This window comes from Marmota marmota, unplaced genomic scaffold (genome assembly GCF_001458135.2).
Source record: "Marmota marmota marmota unplaced genomic scaffold, marMar, whole genome shotgun sequence".
In the NCBI taxonomy this organism is placed as follows: domain Eukaryota; kingdom Metazoa; phylum Chordata; class Mammalia; order Rodentia; family Sciuridae; genus Marmota; species Marmota marmota.
In genome coordinates this window covers 25,121,880-25,140,183 of record NW_026000240.1, presented here as the reverse complement: position 1 = coordinate 25,140,183, position 18,304 = coordinate 25,121,880, and the positions used below count along the sequence as shown (strand labels likewise).

General features: G+C 39.0%; 1 protein-coding gene across 2 annotated transcripts in view; it reads right to left on the bottom strand.

The window, feature by feature from the left end:
• LOC125613584 (phosphatidylinositol 4,5-bisphosphate 3-kinase catalytic subunit beta isoform-like) overlaps window positions 1–18,303 on the bottom strand; it is a 44,335-nt gene extending 26,032 nt beyond the window's left edge. For both annotated transcript variants that reach the window (XR_007344142.1, XR_007344143.1), the window contains exon 1: window positions 18,278–18,303. The gene's annotated coding sequence lies outside the window, so the exon portion shown is untranslated. The remainder of the gene's footprint in view (window positions 1–18,277) is intronic.
• Window position 18,304: the final 1 nt, after the last annotated feature.

The window sequence follows — 18,304 nt, the reverse complement described above, 5'->3', positions numbered from 1 at the left end:
TGACTGACTCCCCATTTCTTTTAGTTTTTTATTTTGATACAGGGCCTCACTAATTTGCCTAGACTAGCTTTAAATTTGTCGTCCAGCTTTAGCCTTGTGAGTAGATGGGATTGCAGACATGGGCAACAAACCCCAACTCTAAATTTTGATATAAAAATAATTCATTTTTTTAGCTAGGTATGGTGGCACATTCCTCTAATTCCAACTACTTGGTAAGGCAGGAAGATAGCAAGTTTTGGGTCAGCCTCAGCAATTTGGCAAGTTCCTACCTCAAAATGAAATGAAAACGACTGGGATGTGTAGTACAGCACCCCTGGGTTCAATCCCCAGTATGCAAAAAAAGATCATTTTTTTAACTTCATTCATTAATACCAGGGATTTCGGGGCTAGGGTTGTGGCTCAGTGGTAGAGCGCTTGCCTAGCATGCACGAGGCACTAGGTTCAATCCTCAGCATCACATAAATGTAAAATAAAGATATTGTGTCCACCTAAAACTAAAAAATATTAAAAAAAAATATATACCAGGGATTTCACTAAGGGATGCTTTGGCTGAACCACATCCCCAGCCCTTTTTGTGTTTTGAGACAGGGTCTTGCTAAGTTGCTTAGGAGCTCACTAAATTGCTGAGATGGGCCTCAAACTTGTGATCCTCCTGTCTTAGCCTCCTGAGTTGCTGGGATTACAGGCATGGGCCATCATATCTGGCTAACATCTTATTTTTAGAAGCTATATTTTCAAAATAAATCATTTAGTGAGAAGAGTGACAATATTTCACATTTTTGTAATGGCTGCTTAACAGATAATAACAACTATATTATCATCTGTTGAAATATCACAAGTCCTACTGCTGCTGGAAAACTTCAATATCTACTTGTGAGAGAATGAGAACAACAACAACAACAAAAGAATAAATAATATCTTAGTATTGTTACAAAGATAGTTTTGACCTTGCAGATCCCTTAAGGAGTTTAGTGACCTGGGATGCCATACTTTGAGAATCAACCACTGCTCTGTTCAGTGTTCCCACAATAACCCAATGAGGCTCTACCATTTGTACTTACCACACCTTACTAGAATTATCTGTCTCTCTAAAAGTTCCCTAAAGTTCATGAGCCTTCTTTAACTTTGAATTCCCAGTGCCTCATACAACATATAACACATATCTTCTCAATAAAATTTCCAATAAATAGTAAATATAGAAAAACATCCACAAACTCTAATATTAAAGGTATATGTGAGCCATGTGCAGTGGCACATGCCTATAATCCCAGCAGCTCTGGAGGCTGAGACAGGAGGATCACAAGTTCAAAGCCAGCCTCAGCAACGATGAGGCGCTAAGCAACTCAGTGAGACCCTGTCTCTAAATAAAATACAAAGTAGGGCTGGGGATGTGGCTCAGTGGGCAAGTGCCAGAGTTCAATCCCCATTTCCCACCACACCCCCCCAAAAAAGGTATATGTGAATTAAGCAGATTTTCGCATGGCAAATACTTTAACTAATAGAAATGTATAAAAGAAAAGTCTCATGATAAATTGATAGCAATGCCAGAAGTAGAATAAAGAATATATTCAGACCTGGTGTGAAAACATAAGATTGGACATTTTCAAAGTTACGCCCTGAGGGAATAAGGAAAGCAGATCCTAAAACTCATCTTAAACTATGAACACCCACTGCTATGTCTTCTGACTAAAAGTATACACCTCTTCTAGGACACTATTGCACTACTGTTTAAAAAATGGTGGGGGAGGGGAGGTAGTGTCAAGGTAAGGAAAGTGCTGCTCACTGATGTCTAAGAAAGAATACAAACAGTTTATCAAATTCATGTATATTTGACATTTCATCAAATAAGATGTTTTTAAATGGAGATGGGGTACATGCCTAGCATATACAAGACCCTAGGTTTGATCCCCAGCACTGAGCATACACACATACAAAAAATTCCTAACTTTAATTGCATTTACTTTCAAATCAATGCCTTCTTACATTTCTGTAAATGAGCCCCACCTTCCCACTCTTCTAAACACTGACATCAATGAAGACAGGGTACACACTTGTCTCTCTTGCTTAATATAACTAGACTAATACCCTGATAATCAACATATCCAGATTTGCTCGTTAGTTAGACAGCTAAAGAAGCACTTGTGAAGAGCTGATGATATGGCTCAGTTGGTAGAGTGCTTGCTTCACATGCACAAGACGACCCTGGGTTCAACCCCTAGCACCACCAAAAAAAAAAAAAAAAAAACACTTGTGACAATGAAGATAAATTCTTTTGCAGTAAGGACCTCAGTGAGACTGGGTCAAGGTGTCATAATTAGAGGATGAGAAGATTGTCGGTTATGGGGGTAAGATTTTACACTGAGCCCATTCAGCTCTACAACTCTAGGGAGGCCACTGCAGCTTTCATGCATTAGAGCTAATGGTCTCCTTCTCTGGTCCTCCATTCTCAATTGTAAATAAAGCTGTAAAATGCAGAGACTGTGTGTCATGATATTCAGAAAGTCTCTGCAGTTTGGAACCTAGGAAAGCCCCTCTCAGTAGAACAAATGTGGCATTCCCAAGGTCCTAATTTTGACCACAGCTCATTGGTGGTTCATACTTTATTGGCAAAGCATTCAGTTATTGCCGTTTATGCTGGTGCATGCCTATAACCCCATCAATTTGGGAGACTGAGGCAGGAGGATCACATGTTCAAGACTAGCCTCAGAACTTAGCAAGACCCTAACTCAAAATAAAAAATAAAAAGGGGGCTGGGGAATGTAGACAATGATTAAGCATTATATTGTATGTTGTCTCTAGGGCTGATTTCTTATAATATACATCTTATTCCCTCCATCAAATTGAGGGCTGGGAAAAGATGGATTTATTTTCTACATATGACATGTGGTTTTGCAATCTGAAGTTAACAGAGCTTCTTATTCACCCCTCAAAAAGTTCCAAAATTTCACTTCACTATTTTTCTTCTAACTATGAAATTTATATCTGAGAAATTTTTAAAAAAGAAAGAAAAGCAAAAATTATTACTTGTCAACAATAATGAAACCCAAAGCCAGATTTGGTGGTGCATGCTATTATCCCAATGACTCAGGAGACTGAAGAAGGCAGCCAGCCTGGGCAATTTAGTAAAACCCAATCTCAGAATTAAAAAAAAAAAAGACTGGAGATGTAGCTCAGTGGTACAGAGCCCCTGAGATCAACCCTCAGTATGTATGTATATATGTATGTATGTATGTATGTATGAATAAATAAATAAGTAAATAACAAAAGGAAGAAAGGAAAAATGTATCTCTGATGTAAAACATAAAAAACTATAAAATATTTAGGAGAAAAATTTTCTGAGAAACTTGTGATTGGCATTGATGTCCTATCTAAGAATTAAAGGAGATTTTTTTTTAAAAAGTCAAAAAATATTACTTATTGACAATAGTAAAAATCTTAGTTAAAAAAAGAAACTCAAATTTTATGGTTAAAAAAAAGAAACTCAAAATCTCTGATATAAAATATAAAATTATAAAACATCTAGGACAAAACTAGGTCAACTTGCAATTGGTTATTAGCTTTCAGACACCACCAAAAATCATGATCCATGGGGGATCAATAGGTAAGAGGGACTTCATTAGAATTTAAAACTTTCTCTGCCTATAGACTCTCAAAAACATGCTTTTATCATTTGGTAATTTTTTTTTTAATATTTATTTTTTTTTAGGTTTTCGGCGGACACAACATCTTTGTTTGTATGTGGTGCTGAGGATCGAACCCGGGCCGCACGCATGCCAGGCGAGCGAGCTACCGCTTGAGCCACATCCCCAGCCCCTCTTTGGTAATTTATAATCAAATCGTTAACTTGCTGGAGAATTACTGTTAAGTTCAATATTTTTCTCCTAAAAACAAAAAAAAAACAACTACAGTTTGGGGGCTGGTGTTGTGGCTTAGTGATAAAGAGTGCTTGCCTAGCATGTGTGAGGTGCTGGGTTCAATTCTCAGCACCACATATAAATAAATGAATAAAGGTCCATAAACAACTAAAAAAAAATACATATAAATAATTAACAAACAAACAAACAAACAAAAAAACCCACTAAAGTTTGGGTTGGGAGTGTGGCTCACTGGTAGAATGTGTGCCTGACCATACATAGGCCCTGGGTTCAATATCCAGCAACACAAATAAACATAAGTTAAAAAAAAAAAAAAAATTATTCTAATTACACTTTTAGGAAGGACTTAACTTATTCATATGCTAATAATTAGCTGAATGCTGAAGAAGCCAGTTTTGCTTTTTGCTAACCTTTAAAATTTTATCACCACTGAGGATATAGCTCAGTTAGTAGAGTGTTGTCTTGCATGCACAAGGCCCTGGGTTCAATTCCCAGGACCACACAAACACACACAAAAGTTTATCACCACTTCGCAACCATGACAATAACAATTGATTCAAGTAAAAAAAAACTAAAACATAAATCAAAGCTGGGCATAATGGCACATGCCTATAATCCCAGCTAATTGGGAGGCAAAGGCAGAAGGATCATAAGTACAAGGATCTGTCTTAAAATAAAGGAATGTAGCTCAATGATAAAGTACCTGTAGGTGCAATCACCAGTACTGGGGTAAGGAGAAATAGATCAATAGATGGTAAAATTGGTGAAAAGTTTGAAAAGATCTTCCCATAGTATAATACTTATTAATCACCAAAGCAAAGCTAATAACTTTTAAGTGAAGAAATTGGGCCAACATGACCTTAAGTGATCAAAGTTAAAATGGCCAATAATAAAGGGAAAAAAAAAGCCAATAATGAAATGAACTACCATCACATTTATGCTGAGGGACATGCAGCATTACTTCTGTGGTGCTCCTGCCAAAAATGCACAATCTGGATCAAATTATGAAGAATAGACAAACATGAATTGAGGGACATTCTATTACATAAATCAACCTGTATTTTCCAAATACATCACAGTTATTAAAGACAAAGAAAGACAAAGAGGGCTGGGAATGTAGCTCAATGATAGAGTGCTTGACTAGAAAAGCTAAGAAACTGCTTCAAATTAAAGGAAATCATAGAAACCTGACACCATATTTACAATGTGATGCTGAACTGGTAGTGGTATCATGAATAATAGTATATATCTGGCAAAAATAGAACATGGACTAGTGTTGTGATGTGTGCTTTGCCATGTTATGATTCTCAGGGGTCTAAGAAAATTGGTATTTTAGTTACGGTAGATTTGACTGTTTTGACAACACTAACTCCATTTTGAGCTTTTTCTTATAACATAAGTTGTGACTGAGCCAAGTGGCTAGCTGATGGTTACCTAGACAACTGAGAGCTACAATGATAACTATGTACTGATATCAAATTTTAATAGTTGGTGTCCAAGACTTTTCCCTCTAAACTTGATATCTGAAATCTAAGAAAATATACTTTATGGGACTATAAATGCCCATGCTTTCAGACTGCTGTTTGAGACACATCTCACTCTGATTCTACTCTGTGAGTATTCACTCCCTACTTGGCTCATCTACACATCCCTTATCCTATACATGTCTCTCTCTCCCTCCCTCCCTCCCTCCTCTCAGGCCATATATGGCCTCCTTGTAGTTACTCCAAAATGCCAGGCTGCTTCCCACTAAAAAGCCTTCCAATGTGCAACCCTTCACTTATTTGGGAGTTCTTAGCCATGTTAGGCCCATTATTTTAAAAAGGGATTTTAAAAATAATATTTCCTTAACCATTTAAAATAAAATTTATAGTTAATAGGAGCTAAACATAACTTTAAATAATTACATATCCACACGTTATGTAGAGTTCTAACTATAATAAAAAGGACAAATAAAAGGAACATTAATTTATTATAAAAATATTTTCATGCTAATGGTAAATGTTCCAGTACAACTACATTAGAAGTAATAAAATGGTAATCAAATGGTTGCACCAATACTTAGTTTCTAAATGTGATCGCTACATAGAACAACAGATACATATATCGTCTCGGTGATTAAACAGCACCACCAACATATGTCATTGGTGACATGAATTTTAGAAAGATAACTCTTGGTAAAGTTCTAAAAAAACAAAGCATAATTGCATAATTTTTCCTTACATTTACTAAGCAGCTCCAGTCTTGGAAAACTGACTATTAAAACCATGCCTCAAAGTATTTTGCTTATACATAAAATCCAGTTAGGTCCTAGGCCAATGGCTCTCAACCTGTGCTATCCATTGAGGTAATTCCTTTGTGGTACTGGGATTGAACCCAAGGACACCTCATTGAGCTAAAGCCCCAGTCCCTCTTATTTTTATTTTGAGATAGGGTCTTGGTAAATTGCTGAGGCTGGCTACAAACTTGTAATCCTCCTGCCTTAGCTTTCTGAGTACCTGGGATTACAGGTGTGTGCCACCATGCCCAGCTTCTCAGCATCTTTTAAAAGCTCTCTGATTCTAGTGTGCAGCCAGAGTTGAGATTCACTGTTTGAGGCTGAAGTAAATAGGTATTCATCTATATGAAGTCAGGATGGAAGGTCCTGCAGGACACACATCAAGTTGCTAGATTTTGAGATTTGAATGTCCCACAAAGGCCCACGTGTTGCAGACTCAGTCCTCAGCCAAGTGGCTCTATAGGAAGGTGGTAGAACTTTAGAAGATGGTGCCTGTTACAAGGAAGTTGATTCATCAGAGTATATCCTTGAAAGGAATACTGGAAACCTAGCCCCTCCTCCTTTCTCTTTTTTAGCTTCCTGGCCACCAAGAGATGGACAATTTCCTCTGCCACACACTCCAAGCACACTCCTAACACGTTGTGCTCCCACAGGCCCAAAGCAATAGGGTCAATGGGTCACAGAAAGAAACCTACAAAACTGGGAGCCAAAATTAACTTTTGCTACTTAAAAGTTGATTATCTCAGGTATTTGCCACAGTAATAAATGGCTAACATACAAGTACTTTAGCTCAGTACAAAAGACTAACACAAGTCTTTGCTTTACAGGCTGTCCTTCACCTCACTAAGGCTATCATTATGACAACCAAAACTGCCCTGCCTCTTATTTTTGAAACAACCTCTAAAGCTTGTCCCAACACCAGATGAGAATCACTGACCTAACTCATTCATCACTCGCATCTCAATTCAAACATCACCTCCTCTGGGAAACCTTCCCTAAACCTGCAGAACAAACTAGGATTTTCTGCTCTATCTTCTCATTATACCATGTACTTTTCATTCATAGCTATCATTATAACTAGTAATTAAATTTACTTTAGGGATTATTTCATTTATACTTATCTACAACTAGAACAGCTATTCTCAAACTTAAGCAAATTATCAGAATCACTTGGAGGACGCTCAAAGTGCCAGATGCGGTGGCACTTTGGTCTCAAAATAAAAAATAAAAAAGGCTGAGGATGTAGTTCAGTGGAAGAGTGTTCCTGGGTTCAATCCCCCACTTTTTAACTTACTTAAAAAGTAAGTTAATGGCTATATGACTGGAAGATTGCTGTCTTCAAATACACAGGTATTATAAAATAAGGGTGATGGTTATTATACCGGGAAACACAACACTTTAAATGTATATATTCCTTTTCTTTAAAAAAAAAATTTTAAAGTTGTAGATGGACACAGTACCTTTATTTTATATATTTATTTTTTGTATGTGGTGCTGAGGAGCGAAACCCAGTGCCTCACAAATGCTAGGCAAGCGCTCTACCATTGAGCCACAACCCCAGCCCACATATAGTACTTTTCCACTTTCAGAACTTAAGACAAAGAAAAGTATGAGCTGGGCGCAGTGGCACACTCCTGTAATCTCAGTGACTTGGGAGGCTGAGGCAGGAGGATCATGAGTTCAAAGCCAACCTCAGCAACTTAGTGAGGCTCTAAGCAACTCAGTGAGACCCTGTCTCTAAATAAAATATTAAAAAGAGCTAGAGATGTAGCTCAGTGGTTCAGTCCCTGGTACCAAAAACAAAAAAGGATGAGATGATCAATAGAAAGCAAAAATTCTAGAGTTAGACAAATCTAGGTTTGAAACCTGACTTAAAAACTGTGCCACTTGGCATGTTAACTTCCTATAACTTCAGTTTGCTCCTTTCTCTCCTCCCAAACCCCTCTCTTTCCCATAGTACTAGGGATCAAACCCAGGAGTAGTCTATCTCAGAGCTATACCTAAAGTCCTTTTTATTTTAAGACAGGATCTTGCCGAGTTGCTGAGGCTAGCCTTGAACTTGTGATCCTCCTGCCTCAGCCTAGGAGTGACTGCTCTTACAGACATGCACCACTATATCCAGTTTCCCTATCTCTTAAGGGGGAATATCATTAATACCTTCCTTAGAGAGTTGTTATGAAAATAAAGTAACAGAGAGAGCACTTAGCATAGCCTGCCACATAAGTAAGCACCCAATAAATGTTTGCCATTGTTAGTCTGCCTGATTTTATATACAGTAAGATACCCAGGGGAGTTTTCCTAATAAACTATTTTTTCTAATAGCCTTTCTAATAAGCTATATTGATGACCACAACTTTAAATGGTAAATGAATATAAAAGAAAGATGGAGACAATACACAAAATACAACAGAATTAAATAAATCACCAATTCAAAAATAATTATCTGGGACTCAAGAAGACAGTGAATTCTTCCCAAGTTATAAGTGAAATAATTTTTGCTAGTTGGAAAATATTATAGAGCTATAAAGGAATATATAACATATGATTAGCTTAGGGCTTGAAAATGATGAACACATGGCAATTAAAAGCAGACAAGTATAATTACTGTTCCATCAACAAGTTACAAGAACATCAAACACTCCTTGCAGGCAGAACAAGGATCCAAAACCCAAAATCTCCTCTGTTAGAAAACACATTAATACTAGAATGTGTGTAGCTTATATCACAAGAATTAAGACAACTAAAATGAATGCAGTGGTGGACACCTGTAATCCCAGAAGTTTAGGAGGCTGAAGCAGAAGGATCTCAGGTTCTAAGCCAGCCTCAGCAATTTAGTGAGACTCTCTCGCAAAATAAAAAATAAAAAGGGCTAGGAATGTAGCTCAGTGGTTAAACACCCCTGCATTCAATCCCTCAGTACAAAGAAAAGAAAAAAAAAAAAAAGAAGAGGAGGAGGAGTAGGAGGAGTTAAGGCAACTAATGATTCCCAAAGAAAGAATGAAATTTCCACAATTATATAAGTGGAAAAAACAACAATAAAATAATTCCAACTGACCCAAACTTGCCTGTTTCCTTAGGCTCACATCATAATGCATAAACTAAACACATTAGGAGAATTTCATCTAGTTCTCCTCAGGAGTTCCCCCTCAAAATTATCAATGAAGCTGGGTGCGATGGCTCATGCCTATAAACCCAGTGACCCAGGAAGCTGGGCAAGAGAATTGCAAATTCTAGGCAAGCCTCAGCAACATAGCAAGGCCCTAAACAACTTAGTGAGACCCTGTCGCAAAATAAAAAATTAAAAGGTCTGGGGGATGTGGCTCAGTGGTAAAATGCCTCTAGGTTAAACCCCCCAATACTCAAAACAAAAAAAAAATTATATGGAATGAATCTTAATTAAGGGGAATGTTATCTGTACAGCTCATAAATATGGAACCTAACTTTTGAAAATATGCAACCACAAAAACATGCTTTATTTTTACTTTTTTGATACTGGAGATTGAACCCAGCCAGATGTGCTCTACCACTGAGCCACATCCTCAGCCCTTTTTATGTTTTATTTTAAGACAAGGTCTCACTAAGTTGCTTAGGGCCTTGCTAAATTGTTGAGGCTAGCCTCAAACTTGAGATCCTCCTGCTTTAGCCTCCTAAGCAGCTGGGATTGTAGGCGTGCTCCACTATAACCAGCAAATACATGTTTTAAATAATTACATTTTTGTTCACATAACAGCAGCAATTTGAAATGGTTTATAAAAATGAAGAAAATGCTCAATTTAATAGAATCTAAATACAAAACCTATATTAAATCAGTAGTTCAAGAATACATAATTTTATGGGTCTAGGGGTGTGGCCCAGTGGTATCACCACTTGCCTTGAATGCTTGAAGCCTTGGGTTGGGTCCCCAGGACTATTTGTGCACACGCACACACAGAAGAACATAAAAGAATAACTGAAATTATATTTCAATAATTTAGTAGAAATTAATTACTGTGCTATCATGTTTAAGTAACTGGAGATAGTAGTAAACTAGATACAAATACTGAGCATCTCCTATTTCAAATGGCAGGCCTTCAAGTTATTTCCTAAGAAAATTGTTAATAGGCTATTTTAAATAATCTGAAATTTTTAAAAACCCTCCTCCAAGTTGAGTTGAATTTATAACTCTGATAGTATGAAATGTTGATTTAGATCACAAAAGTTCAATTATTTGAAGAAGTAAAGTACAATATGTCAAAATGGAGTTTGACCTCTTGTTGACAGTCACTTCAAATTCCTTACAGTGGCTCAGCAGGTAAGGAATTCATGGAATTCAGGTCTTCAAGGTCTAACAAACATTGCAGTGAAACCACCCAGGCAGCACCAAATTATGTGGGCAAAGCTGGTTGATCATCTAACTCCTTAGATCCTTTCCACTTTATCTCTACTTTACAACTCTGCTACTTCTAAATAACAGGATGAGTACAATTAGTTAATATTATAAATTATTATTAGCAATGTGCAATTAGTAAATATTATAAATTAGTCATTATAAATGCAAGGACAAATTGTGGTCAGGAATGTTTAAACCGTAGTTTAAAATAAAGCTTTTGGATTACCCATGGATTTCTTTTAATCCACATAATCCTCCTGTTGCAGGCAGGGATAATCAGGATCACATTTCCCTTGAAGGCAAATGAGCACTTGCCTGGTGGTCTCCCAAATGGCTGGAGCACCAGAAAAACCAAACTACAGGGTCAGGGATGCTTCAGTCCCTGGATTTACACCAGAGAGGATTTGGAGCTGCAAACCTAGCTCTAGCAATATCAGAAAATAGGGAACTGTCCAGATTAGCATCCTTGATTTCAGAAGTAAACTCCCAATTAAAAAGCCAAATAGCTAGAATGTGGAACCAACCTAGATGCCCTTCAATAGATGAATGGATTAAAAAAATGTGGCATTTATACACAATGGAATATTACTCAGCACTAAAAAATAATAAAATCATGGCATTTGCAGGCAAATGGATGGCATTAGAGCAGATTATGCTAAGTGAACTTAGCCAATCCCTAAAAAACAAATGCCGAATGCTTCTCTGATATAAGGGGGTGACTCAAAATGGGATAGGGAGGAAGAGCATGAGAAGACTACCACTAAATAGGGAAGAGAGGTGGGAGGGAAAAAGAGGGAGAAGGGGAGTTGCACAGAAGATGGAAGGAGAACCTCATTGTTATACAGAATACATATATGATGTTGTAATGAGAAAAAGAAAAAAAAAAAGTGTGACACATTAGATTGGATAGAGAGAAAGGATGGGAGAGGAGGGGAGGATAGGAAGGGCAGCAGAATAGACAATATGATTGATGTATGTACATTCCATGTATGTATTATATATCAAAATGCATTCTATTGTCACGTATGACTAAAAAATAAATAAATAAAAATTAAAAAAAGCCAACCTCGGGCTGGGGTTGTGGCTCAGCAGTAGAACATTCACCCTGCATACACAAGGCCCTGGGTTTGATACTCAGCACTACATAAAAATAAAGGTATAGCATCCAACTACAACTAAAAATAAATATTAAAAAAAAAAGCTGGGGCTGGGGATGTGGCTCAAGCGGTAGCGCGCTCGCCTGGCATGCGTGCAGCCCGGGTTTGATCCTCAGCACCACATACAAACAAAGAGGTTGTGTCCGCCGAAAACTAAAAAATAAATATTAAAAAAAAATTCTCTCTCTCTCTTTCTCTTTCTCTCTCTCTCTCTTCAAAAAAAAAAAAAGCCAACCTCAGGTTATCTGCTAAATATTCAAGGAATTACTATAAAGAAATAAGAGCCTGTAACACCAGCTACTTGAGGCTAAGGCAGAAGGATCAAAAGTTGAAGGCCAGCTTTGGCACTTTAGCAAGAGTTTGCCTTAAAATAAAAAAATAAAAAGGGTTTGGGATATAGCTTAGTATTGTAAAGCATCTCTGGGTTCAATCCCCAGTACGGGAGGAGCGGGGGACGACAAGTTAAAGAGAGCTAGAAGTTTAAAGCTATGATAAAGGGTAAAACTAGTCCCGAAAGCTGGAAGACACGAACACTACCTTGATGAGAAAGCAGAGATCTCCTTTTAGGCCAGGTACAATAGGGCATGCCTAAAATCCCAGTGGTTCAATAGGCTGAGGCAACATGATTGCAAGTTCAAAGCCAACCTCAGCAACTTAGTGAGACCTAAAGCAATTTAATGAGACCCTGTCTTATAATTTAAAAAATTAAAAAGGGCTTAGGATGTGGCTCAGTGCCTAGGTTCCATCCTTGATACTGAGGGTAAGGGGGAAGAAACCTCCTCTTTGGAAAAGGATAATTGCTTCTCTCATAAGGTCTGACTACCACATACTCCTAGACGCTCCTCAGAAAAAGAGCCCACACAAACCAGGAAATGGAAAGGAGACAAGGAAAAAAGCCCAAGTGCCAAAATATGGGATAGAGGTGAGAGATAAGAGGTGGAAGGGGGGAAAACATAGAAGGGACTTTGTCCCATACAAGTTTGAAAATCTATGATAGTCTCCCTTATGTTTCTTTTCTTCTCTTGTACTTAGTATTCCATTAAGTACTGTTCTCCTGTCTAAATTTGTTCCTGCAATGTATTTTCCCCCCATATTTCTATTTTGACAATAAAATTACATATTTCTGATTTTTCTGAACCCTTCTTTGTTCATAGAGGCTAGATAGCTTTCAGGGATACAGACTTGGTCTCAGGGAGGGAGAAAATCTGCAATTCTATGTCTCATTATACAATCCATGAAAAGCTCTCAAATAAGAAGTCAATAGAAACCAAATAATGATGATTTACCCCCAAGATATAATAACTCCAAATCAAATGGTTAAGAGGATATATACATACACCTACATTGGTGTGTGCATACACACACACAGGTATGTAATGGAAGGTTCTCAGATTCAAAAAATAAACTAACTTGGGCATAGTGGTACACACCTGTAATCCCAGCAGATTAGGAGGCTGAGGCAGGAGGATCCCAAATTCAAGACCAGCCTCAACAACTTAAAAAGGCCCTAAGCAACCTGGCCAGACCCTTTCTAAAAAAAAAAAAAAGGGGGGGGCTGGCGATGTGACTCAGTGAATAAGTGCCCCTGGGTTCAATCCCTGGTACCAAAAAAATAATAAATGTCTAATTGAAATGAAAAACAATTCAGTTATCTGTTGAAATATTAAATAAGATTGTACTGCAAAATAAAACTAGCACATCCTAGAATCAATTCCCTCTAATCAAGACCAAAACTCAATGCCTCCCCAAAACAAAACAGGGCAAGGGATGTAGCTCAGTGATATAATGCTTACCTAGCATATGGGAGGCCCTAGATTTGATTTCCCAGATGGGAAACAAATAAAAACAAGATGGGAGAGCCGTTCTTTGGTTCATTTTTTCAAAAATACTAGTGATTCAGTACACAATGAATAAAATTCACATTTTTAAAAAAACATTCTTAGCTATAGACAGACACAATACATTTGTTTTATTTATTTATTTTTATGTGGTACTAAGGATGAAACCCAGAGTCTCACACATGCAAGACAAGTGTTCTACCACTGAGCTACAACCCCAGCCCTTGCATTTGTTTTTCTTATTAATGATTTAATGTCTGAACGCTTAGTCTTATCAGAGGTAAACACCTTCCTTACTGAAGATCTAGCTGGATGTGATGGTGCATGTCTATAATCTCAGCAACTGCAAGTTCAAAGCCAGCTTCTGCAATTTAGTGAGACCCTGTCTCAAAATAAAACATAAAAAAAGGGCTAGGGATGTGGCTCAGTGGCTAAGCACCCCTGCTGGGTTCAATCCTGGTACCAAAAAAAAAAAAAAAAATCCCTTAAGGGAGTTAAAAATACTTAATTTAAGAAAAGACTAACTCCAGGCTTTTTGCTTATTTCCTATTACACAAACATGGAATTTAAAAAAAAAAAAAAAAAGTAAACTGTTTTCAAGACATGTTAAACTTGGAATCAGAAGATTTTATAATTCATCTTATTCCTAAAAAATGTTCCAGTAACTGTTCTGATTCCTGGGAATACCAAAGGCAAGATAGGCAAGGTCCCTGTCATCATGAAGTTTGTATTATGTTGAAGGGAAAAAAAAAAAAACCCTTAACATAAACAAATGAGCAAGAAAATTAGCTGAAGTAAATTTTGGATTTTCTTGGCACCATGAGAAGCCATTGAGGTAGGAGAATGATCAAAGATCACTTGGATTGCTATGTGAAAATTGAAAGAAGACCAGAGGTGAAGAGACCAGTAAAGAAATTACTATCCGGAGCTCAATGTGCACTGGCGCACACCTATAATCTGGGATTGCAACTATTTAGAAAGGCTGAAGCCAGAGGATCACAAGTTTGAAACCAGGCTGGCAATTTAACAAGATCCTGTCTCAAAAAAAAAAAATTTTTTTTTTTTTTTTAAAGGCAGGGGTTGGGACTGAGGATATAGCTCAGAAGTAGAATGCTCCTGCATTCAGTCTTCAATTCCCAGTACCACAAGAAAAAAAAATAATAATAATAACTACCCAGGAAGAACTGGAGTGGTGGTGATACAAATAGTATGTAGTAAATGTATTCAAAACACACCATGAAAGTAAACTAATAGGATTTTCTGAAGGACTTGTTATGTTTGGTGGGGAGTAGCAGTGAGACAAAAAGATAAAATAAAGATGACCACTAGATTAAGCAGGGTGAGGAATGGGGCAGGAATGCATTTAGGAAATGAATAGGTTGAGGAATGGAAATCCAGAGCTGCATTTGAACATGTTACTTTGTGTGTATGGTAGGGGGTAACTGAGGATAGAACCCAGGACTTCCTGTATGCTAGGCAAGTGCTCCTCTACTGAGCAACATCACCAGTCCTGAACATGTTATATTTAAGGTATCAATAAACAGAAGCCAGGTGTGGGGACACAAACCTGTAATCCACGCTATTCAGGAAACTGAGGCAGGAGGATTGCAAGATGAAGGCCAGCATGGGCAATTCATCCAGACCTTATCAAAAATAAAATTTTTCTAAAAGGTTGAAGATGATAGAGCACTAGCAGGAAGCACTGGGTGGGTTCAATCCCCAGTATCTATCTATCTATCTATCTATCTATCTATCTATCTATCTATCTATCTCTCTCCCACACACACACACACACAAACACAGACTGGGGATGTAACTCAATGGTGGAAGGCTTGCCTAGGAAACATAAGACCCTGAGTCCCAAGTTCAATCAGGTATGGTGGTGCACACCTGTAATTCTAACTCCTCAAAACTGAAGCAAAAATATCACAAGGTGGAGGCCACTTTGGGCAACTTAACAAGACTCTATCTCAAAATAAAAAATTAAAAACAACTGGGGATGTAGCTCAATGGTAGAGCATGCCTGGGGTCAATCCCATGTACCAAAAAAAAAAAAAAAAAGCAGGTAGAAGTTTGAAGTTCAGTACTTTTTAGGAAATTTGAAGGCTCTTTTTATATTATTTGATTCTTTAGTCATTCACCACCACCACCCCCACCACCACTCCTGCAATCCCAGCAACTGAGAAAGCTACAGGTTTGAGGCCAGCCTCTGTACTTAGGGAGACCTTGACTCAAAAAAAACAAGCAAACCAAAAGGGGTGGCAGGGTGGGCGGGAATGTAGCTCAGTAGTAGAATATCTCTAGAGTATCTCTATTTTACAAAAAATAAAATAAGGCTTAGGGGCTGGGGTTGTGGCTCAGTGGTACAAGTGCTTGCCTAGCATATTCGAGGCAAGATTATAAATTCTGAGATGGGTGGCACATGTGGCACATGCCTGTAATCCCAGTGGTTTGGGAGGTTGAGGCAGGATTGTGAATTCAAAGCCAGCCTCAGCAACTTAGTGAGGCCCTGAGCAATTCAGTAAGACTTGTCTCTAAATAAAATATAAAAAAGGGCTGGGGATGTGGCTCAGTAGTTAAGCGCCCCTGGATTCAATTCTTGGTACCAAAAAAAAAAAATGTAAATTCTGACCCCCACCCTTTTCAGAGTGGCTAGCTGTGGTGCTACCATTGGGTTCAGCAATCTAAATTTGACAATAGGGAAGATCTCAAAGAAGAATATAATTCAGGCTGCAGGGTTCATTTTAAATTTTTTTCATATAATTTATTAATATTCACAAAACAAGTTGGAGCAAAAACTTATAAAAGTTCTGTCTGTCAACAACAACAACAAAAGGCAGGAAGTGGTGCTAGGGGTTGTGTAGTTCAGTGGTAGAATTTGTGCATAGCATGTACAAATATTGGAGTTCAATCCTTAACACACATATACAGGAAAGACAAGCAAGAGAGGTGGGAAATATCAATAAATCAAAACCCAACTGGATTATCTCCTAAAAATAAAAAAATAATAATAAAAAACCCTCTCAAGGTGGAATATCTTAGTCAAAGTGTGAATCGGAGGTGTAAGGAAAAGATTTTTGTTTCTTAAATCATTTTGCTTTGGGTGAATACAATTCCAATTTCAGGGCTGGGGATGTGGCTCAGTGGCAGAGCACTTGCCTTACTTGAATAAGGTGCTAGGTTAGGTCCCCAGCGCATAAAACAAACACAATCCCACCCCCTGCCTTCCTTTCTTGATACTCAGGAGCACTTTACCACTGAGCTACATTCCCTTTTTATTTCTTGAGACAGGGTCCCACTAAATTGCTGAAGCTGGCCTCTAACTTGAAATTTTGTCTTGTCTCCACCTGCCAGACTGCTGGGGTTTACAGGCCAGAGCCACAACTCCAGCACAATTCCTTTCTTAAGCCTTAAGATTTTTACTTTATTTCATACTTGGGTTCTAAAACTAGGTTCAGATCCTTATCCTGACAACCCTTTCCTATGCTACATTATTACCACTTACACAGTTCTGCTTTTACCATAAAAGCTAACAACCTAACCTAAAAATCCCCAAATGATTAACAAACAGCTGAGAACTGACTCGTTGGAGATGATTTTATTAGGAATCATATGTCCAAACATCCATTCAGTGCTTCAAAATAAGTACTCTTATAATTTAATTATGACTTCACCAGACAGTAACACTGCCCACAATGATGTTTACAAAAGCACCTGTCACTCCCTTCGGATGTAGCAATGCAGAAAAAGAAGGCTGTTTCCATACTCTTCCTGTGTTTATATTCTGTAACAAGTGACAAGAGTTTAAGTGTCTCTTAAGATTATTTAAACAGCAAAGCACTTAAAGTTTATGTGTCCCACCATCTTCCATCCTAAGCAAATCCTGAATTCACCTGGTTTCCTTACAGCAGCAGTTTCTACTCGGTTTCTAAGACAGGTTTCCAAGCCACCTTTTCCAAGAGACTACTGACTCTTGGAAGAGACCACAGAATTCTACTTCGGCCACTAAGATAACAGGCTCCAGCATTAAGCAACTCCAGTTGAGGTTACTGCAGCACTAGAGCAGTTCGGAAGTAAATGTGCCCCCAAACGCAAACCCGCTGCCAAGAACTGGCAATTGCTAACAAGAGATGCTGCAGCAGGACTCTCCTAACAGCTACCATTCACCGAGCCATTACTGTTGGGTTATGCCTCCCCCTCGACAATCTAACAAGTCCATATTATTATTCTCAATTAGGAAATCAAGACATTTGGCCCCAGGCCCCAGGTCCCAGGACCCGTCCGTGGCGACGCTGCGATTCTAAAACACGTCCCGTCCGGAACCCCCGAGTCCAGGATCCCCGCCCCTAAAATACACTTCTGCGCAAAAAGGCACCTGAGGGTCGGGAAGCTCCGGATGTGTCGGCAGAGACGCAAGGGACCCGTACCGCGCCACTCCGCACCCGCGCCCCTCAGGAGCGGGGCCGAAAGCGCCAGCGGCCCGGGCGCCCGCCGCGTCTCCACCGCCCGGAGGCCTGGGGGCGCCGCGACACCTGGAGAGCCCGGGCCGGGCCGCAGCCTACCGAGGCGTCCCCGCCCGGCTGGCGGGCGGGTGTTCTCCGCGCGGGCAGGAAGCGCGGCGCTGGCACCAGAGTCGCCAGAGCCACAGGCAGCGCAGCAGGAGCGACTCTCCGGCCCGCGCGGGGGCAGCCTCAGCCGGCCGCCGCAACCCTGCCACCCCTCAGCCGCGCCGCATCCGGGTCCCGTGCCGCCGCGCTCACCTGCCCGGGGCTCCGCCACCGCCGGCC